This window comes from Protopterus annectens, chromosome 9.part0 (assembly GCF_019279795.1).
Source record: "Protopterus annectens isolate FY-2018-M chromosome 9.part0, PAN1.0, whole genome shotgun sequence".
Classification (NCBI taxonomy): Eukaryota; Metazoa; Chordata; order Ceratodontiformes; family Protopteridae; genus Protopterus; species Protopterus annectens.
Genome location: NC_056743.1, coordinates 1,353,049,537 through 1,353,056,181, shown reverse-complemented (window position 1 = coordinate 1,353,056,181; position 6,645 = coordinate 1,353,049,537). Strand labels below are relative to the sequence as shown.

Genomic DNA, 6,645 nt, shown 5'->3' with positions numbered 1-6,645 from the left:
TTTCACTCAGAATGGTTAGAGATGGTTTTAAACCTGTTTCAGCAACAAGCATTAACTTGCAAAATTTGCCTTTTTTGTTTAATTTGGTACAGTAAATAAACTGTTTTCAGGCACAGCCTGGCAGAGTACACACTGACAAGCCATAAGATGTGGGATATACCCTAATAAAAGTACAGGTTATCCTGCTGGTGCAAAGTGTTTTTTTGCAATTGCTGTTCATCCATAGCTCATTCACCTTGTGCTAACTACTCTTATAAAAAAGGGTCCTGCAAAAAAAAAAAAAAAACTGTTTTACTGTCTAGAACAGGACACTGCTCATATGATAATCTAACACCCCCCGTCTGAGTCACATCCTAACATACCCTTCCCTACCTCCTTTATAAGTAATATGTCCAAAAACAATCAAATTATTAACCTCCTTATAATAAACACATAGCACAACAGGATGGAACTGAATAATGTAATTATGTCTATAATTTATAGTGTGTTCTTAAACTGATTTCAATTACAATTATACAAGTAATTTATATCGAGTGTAACTAAAAATGACAATGATATCAGCTTTATAAGTAATTTTATAACATGTTATGTGCTGTGCATCTATTTTACTACATTTACAATTAAATGTCCTAAACACACTTACTTCTTTACAGTTGTATAACTATAATTTTAAAGTTACATTCTTCAAGAGATAGTACTTGTCAATAGGGTGCCTTTACTGTAAGCAGGCAGTCAATTGTAACCATATTCATGTCATTGCCATATTACTGTAACAGATCTTCCAGAGTAATGCAGGAATAGCTATGCCCCCCTCCAGGGGTCAATCAAGGCGTATTCTCACACCTGGGAAGATTTTTCTAAGTTTAAGCTGAGAACATTCTCCTTGGTTTGGTAGTATAACCTAGTTCAGACACTTTTATAAAAATTGGAGTGCATAAAAGCACTTTGCTCAGCAGAAGTCAGTGCAGGAAAAATCTCCTTTTCTCAGAGCTACAGCAATCTTGGCATTGGTTGCACTACTAAAATTGTGTGTGTGTGTGGGGGGGGGGGGGGTTGCTTCCCAGTACTCATAAGTACCTTATGAATTCAACTTGAATAGTTTTCTGCTCACTTGTACAAAGAATTTACAAAGCTGCCCTTCCTTTCTACATCATGGAACCCTTTGGTATTGTTCACAGAACCAGTATGTTGGGCTAGTACTTCATACATTCTGTAAAGTACTCTACACATTATTTGAGAGGTGAAATCTGAAGTAAAGCACGGACTTAACAGGAAAGTCATGCCAAACTAATCCACAGCTTTTTAACTGAATAATCACAGTACTACATCCAATTTATTAATTATGTACTTACTATTTCGATCAAGCAAGTAAGCTTCTTCCAGGGCCTCTACAACTGTAACCTAAGGGCCCAAGGAGGTGTGTGTGTGTGTGTGTGTGTGTGTGTGTGTGTGTGTGTGTGTATATATACATATATATATATATATATATATATATATATATATATATATATATATATATACCAATCCCAAACACTAGGTGCACGGAACTTACTAGTGGGTGCCCGGAAAAAAAATCTTATGGATAGAGCAGAACTACTGGCTGACAGAGGGCATAATAGTAAGTTACAACAGGAAAAAGTTAGGTTTCTTACAACTTATGGTACCACTACCGTTCATATTAAGAATATTTTGGCGAAACATTGGCATGTTTTGCATTCGGATCCTTTTTTCACTAACATAGTGGATGAATATTGTCATTTTGGTTACAGAAAAGGTAGGACTCTGGGGCAACATTTCTCTTCCTTTAAAAAAGGTAGACCAGTAAATTTTACATCTACAGTGAATAACAGTGGGGAGCACTTATTGTGGGTCCTGTAAATACTGCAAGCTGATGGCAAAAACTAAATCTTTTCAGTAAACACTAAGAGGGTGTTTGATATTAAATACCTTATTAAATGTAGTAGTTCATGGGTTATTTATATGGCTGTTTGACAATGTAGAGCATTCTATGTGGGACAGACTTCTTGTACACTCAAACAGCTCTTCATATTAGTGATATAAAATGCCAGAGGCAGCGGAGCGCTTTGTATAAACATAAGATGATTCATACTACAGCACACTTTGTTTTTGTAGGTTTAGATATGGTTGTGATGCAGGATAAAAATGATAAGTTTAAACATCAGATATTAACCCAAAAAGAACGTCGGTGGATAGTGAACTTGGGGGCAATTTTCAAACCTGGTTTGAATGGTCAGTGGTAAACATATGGAGTAACCAAATTAATTAAAGTCAGGATATTTGAAATTATTAAGTTGATTTACCATATTGCCAATATAACATTTATTGGCAATATCTTATATGACAAAAAGAGACAAAGAAATGTATATAAAAGCATATATATTTTTTTACTTTCAATATTATTCCCTTTTTGGTATAATTTACATTTAGAGTTATATTTATGATATGTAACTCTATATTTTTATCAATGGGATGAGTGTTGAAGCAATAGGGTCATATTGGTTCTGCCATGTGCTGAAAATCTTCCATGTATTACTTAATAGATGAATCATACCAGTTGCACTGTTTCAGATGTATGTGTATCTGTATGGTTATGTGTGAGTACAGATATGTGTATATATGTATCTAGCGTATATGCATATATGTATATTTGGGTAAAATGTAGGTATTCTTGCAACAAATAATGTTATTACTTGGTTATGGTTCTTATTCACAATGAGTAAGGCTAAATTTTGTATTTTGTGTGCCTGTAACTTTAAATTTGTGTTGAAGGTGTCTGCATTTAAAGTATTTAAATCTGGGCTCTTGCCTAACTAAATTGCACACAGATGACGCTTGATGCGAAACTGGCCACCGGTCTGTGTTGGGCAGGCGATGCCTGAATAAACTTCTTCTAACCTTTGCTGTTTGGTATTTATTTATGTCTTGTGGAGTGCTGGATTTGCTTTGGGGAACTATATATATATATAGATATATATATATATATATATATATAAACGACCAAAGCACTCCTGGAATGCAGAAACCACTGCTCCAAAAGTGAGAAAGAAGCAAATTTAATAAAATGTAACGCACCAAAACAAACCAGCGTTTTCGTCCTGTTGCAAACAGGACTTCATCATATATACAGTCAAACCACACTTCATTACTTATACAGTCATTAACCCCTATTAGTTAATTAACTAATCAAAATCCAAGCAACCAAAAATTGAGCAAATAAAAAATATATGTTAACTTTGAAGTATTACTGCAAACTTGTCATAAAAAATACAATAAATACTATATGTACACCATAATAAACTAGTTAAAAACACCCCATATCACCTCATTAATAACATTATAGTAAAATAACAGTCTAATTTTTAAACCTATATTAAATAGTATTATTTGACTCTCCTGTTTTTCTTAAAGGTACAGTAACACCATCTATTGGTTAAACAGCCACATTACATATAAAACCCACGTCTTAAGACAAAAACAAAATTAAGTAAATAAATCACTTGGGTAAAATGTTAAACATTTGTATAAAATATTCATATACAATATTAAATTCATTAACATATGTAATTAATTAAAGTTAATAAAAATTAACTATTTATATGAATAGAGTCCTGGTTATAATTTGGCAGACCTAAGTTTAAGGACAGGGGCCAGAGATACATGTTCGTTGAGTCCTGGTAATCGGTTGGCCTCTAATTTTAGTTGCCAAAATAATTCTCTGAACTCAATGGTCGTCTCCCAAGGCCCTCACCTATGGATCAATGTCCACTTTTTCTATAACAAAGAAACCAAAACGTGCTTCCTTACACTGTGTACTGTGTTTGTAAAGGGCATTGTTAAGATCTTGTTTCCTAATATCATTAAGGTGTTCATAAATTTGCCTTTTAAATTTCCTGTTGGTCTTACCTATATAAAAACTGCCACAAATTTTACAAACAGTGGCATATACCACCCCCACAGTATCACAGTTACAGTAAGTATTGGTCTCAATGCATTCGTTCCTACCTCTTAAGTTCACCTTATTCCCATAAAGGACATATGGGCATCGTGTACAGGAACCACACTTATATGTCCCTTTCTTTTGTTTGCCCTGTTTGGTTTTATAATTTTCTAACATGCCTTATGTTCCTACCCTTCCTATATGTAAATTTCAAAGGGTCCTTAAATAACTGCTCTAAATCAGAATACTTTCCAAACCTTTCCCAGTTCTTTGATACTATGTCCCTAATGTGGTAAACATTACTACAGAAGTTCAAAACAAAGTTATTGTTCCATTTAAATTTGGGGATGACATCATTAGCCTGAGCACCTACCATCTCAGATAACCCTAAAATAGGACTAAATCTACCTCCCTTCTCATTATGAAGTTCTTTCTCAATTTCTTCAGCCAAGGCCAAGGGGGTAATTCCTATCCAAAACATTTTCTTCAGTTTATTACTTTCCACCAAACAGTCTTCATCACATGAAGTCATTCTGTAACTTCTAATAAACTGCCCTTTCACAATTCCCTTCTTTTGACTATAGGGGTGGGCATTGGTGAAGACTAAATATGAAATTGACAATGTTTCCTTCCGATAAACTTTGGATTTGAACCAGGATTTGTTCAACGTCATACCTCACAATTTCTGGACTTGAGTGGTTTGAAGAAGCACTTTGGATGAAAGGTAGCACTGATATTGATACCACTCTAGTTCTGGTGGAACTTATGGACATTGTACTCAAACACAATTTTTTGTTTTTTTGAGGGGGAGTTCTACAAGAAAACTAGTGGGGTAGCCATGCAGGCCAGTTGTGCCCCCATGTACGCCAATTTAGTGTTGTCTACATGGGAGGAGAAATATTTATTCCACTCAGAATATTCACAGTACTGGAGCCACTATAGACGATACTTGGATGACATTTGTATTTTCTGGAGGGGATCTGAATTAATGTTACAGAAGCTCATCACATATGTGAATAACACTACAGACTTTTTGAAGTTCACACATGTCATATCCCATGAGATACCTGGATGTGTTAATAGAAAAGGTGCCAGGGATTAAAAAGTTCAAATCCAAAGTTTATAGGAAGGAAACATTTTCAAATTCATATTTAGTCTTCACCAGTGCCCACCCCTACAGTCAAAAGATGGGAATTGTGAAAGGGCAGTTTATTAGAAGTTGCAGAATGACTTCATGTGATGAAGACTATTTGGTGGAAAGTAATAAACTGAAGAAAATGTTTTTGGATAGAAATTACACCCTGGCCTTGGCTGAAGAAATTGAGAAAAAAGTTCAGAATGAGAGGGGAGGTAGATTTAGTCCTATTTTAGGGTTATCTGAGATGGTAGGTGCTCAGGCTAATGAAGCCATCCCCAAATCTAAATGGAACAATAACTTTGTTTTGAACTTCAATAGTAATGTTTACCACATTAGGGACGTAGTATCAAAGAACTGGGAAAGGTTTGGAAAGTATTCTGATTTACAGAAGTTATTTAAGGACCCTTTGAAATTTACATATAGGAAGGGTAGGAAAGTACAGTTGTGTACACCTACCATAAATGTAGATGTTCGAGTGTCTTCACTGTTGCAGTCGTGACTGTAGGGTTCTCCCCTGCCAGCAGGCAGCCCTCGGTCAGCCAGAATTCCAAAGTCTGTGTCCGGCGTCGGCTGTTCAGCCATGCTCCCTGACGTCAAAGCGCCAGGAGTACAAAGCTGACAGCCGACGCCATCTTCTCCAGTTTTTCTTGCCCCAGATGTCAGGAGTCCCAAAATGAAAAAGGTCCCATAACCTTTGCAAATACACCTCAGAAGAATGGTGAAAAAAGGAAATACACAAAAGTAAAAATAAGAGGGGACAGGAGGGAGGGAAACCCAGACTGCAACAGTGAAGACACTCGAACATCTACATTTATGGTTGGTGTACACAACTGTACTATGTTCATCATGTTTCACTGTTGCAGTCATGACTGTAAGGTAGAATCCCAAAGCTGAAAGAAAGGGAGGTGGTCATAAAGAGGAAGGGGAGCCTAAAAGGCCCTGCAAGACTGCAGAGGCAAAGCCTGCCCTAGACTTAGAGTAGAGAGGTAGATTGTAGTGCTTAGAAAAAGTATGCACTGAACTCCAAGTTGCAGCTTCCAAAATGTCTTTGGTAGGAACTCCCCTGAGGAAGGCCGCAGAAGTGGCAGCAGCTCTGGTGGAATATCCGCATACTCCCTGGGATTTGCTTTCCATGGTGAGAATAACAAAATCTGATTCCATGAGCAATCCATTTAGAAATGGTCTGTTTTGAAATGGCTTTACCTTGGGAACTTGAAGCATAAGAAACAAACAATTGTTCTGATTTTCTGATGTCCTTGGTTCTGTTCAAGTAAAAACGTAGTTGTCTGTGTACATCCAAGGAATGCAAGATCCTTTCCCCTTTATTTTGAGGAGAGGGGAAAAAGGTTGGCAAGTGGATAGTTTGATTTAAAGCCACTTTGGAAACCACCTTAGGCATGAAGGTAGGATTAGTCCTCAAAGATACCCTGTCTTGATGAAAAATAATATAAGGTTCCACAGCCATAAGAGCTTGTAACTCTGAAACTCTCCTGGCAGAGGTAAGGGCTAACAGGATAGCTGTCTTCCAAGATAAAACCTTGATGTCAGA

At 36.4% G+C, this 6,645-nt stretch overlaps 1 protein-coding gene across 1 annotated transcript in view; it reads right to left on the bottom strand.

Moving 5' to 3' along the window:
- ADAM9 (ADAM metallopeptidase domain 9) overlaps nucleotides 1–6,645 on the bottom strand; it is a gene marked incomplete in the record, with an annotated part of 1,887,510 nt that overhangs the window by 526,414 nt on the left and 1,354,451 nt on the right.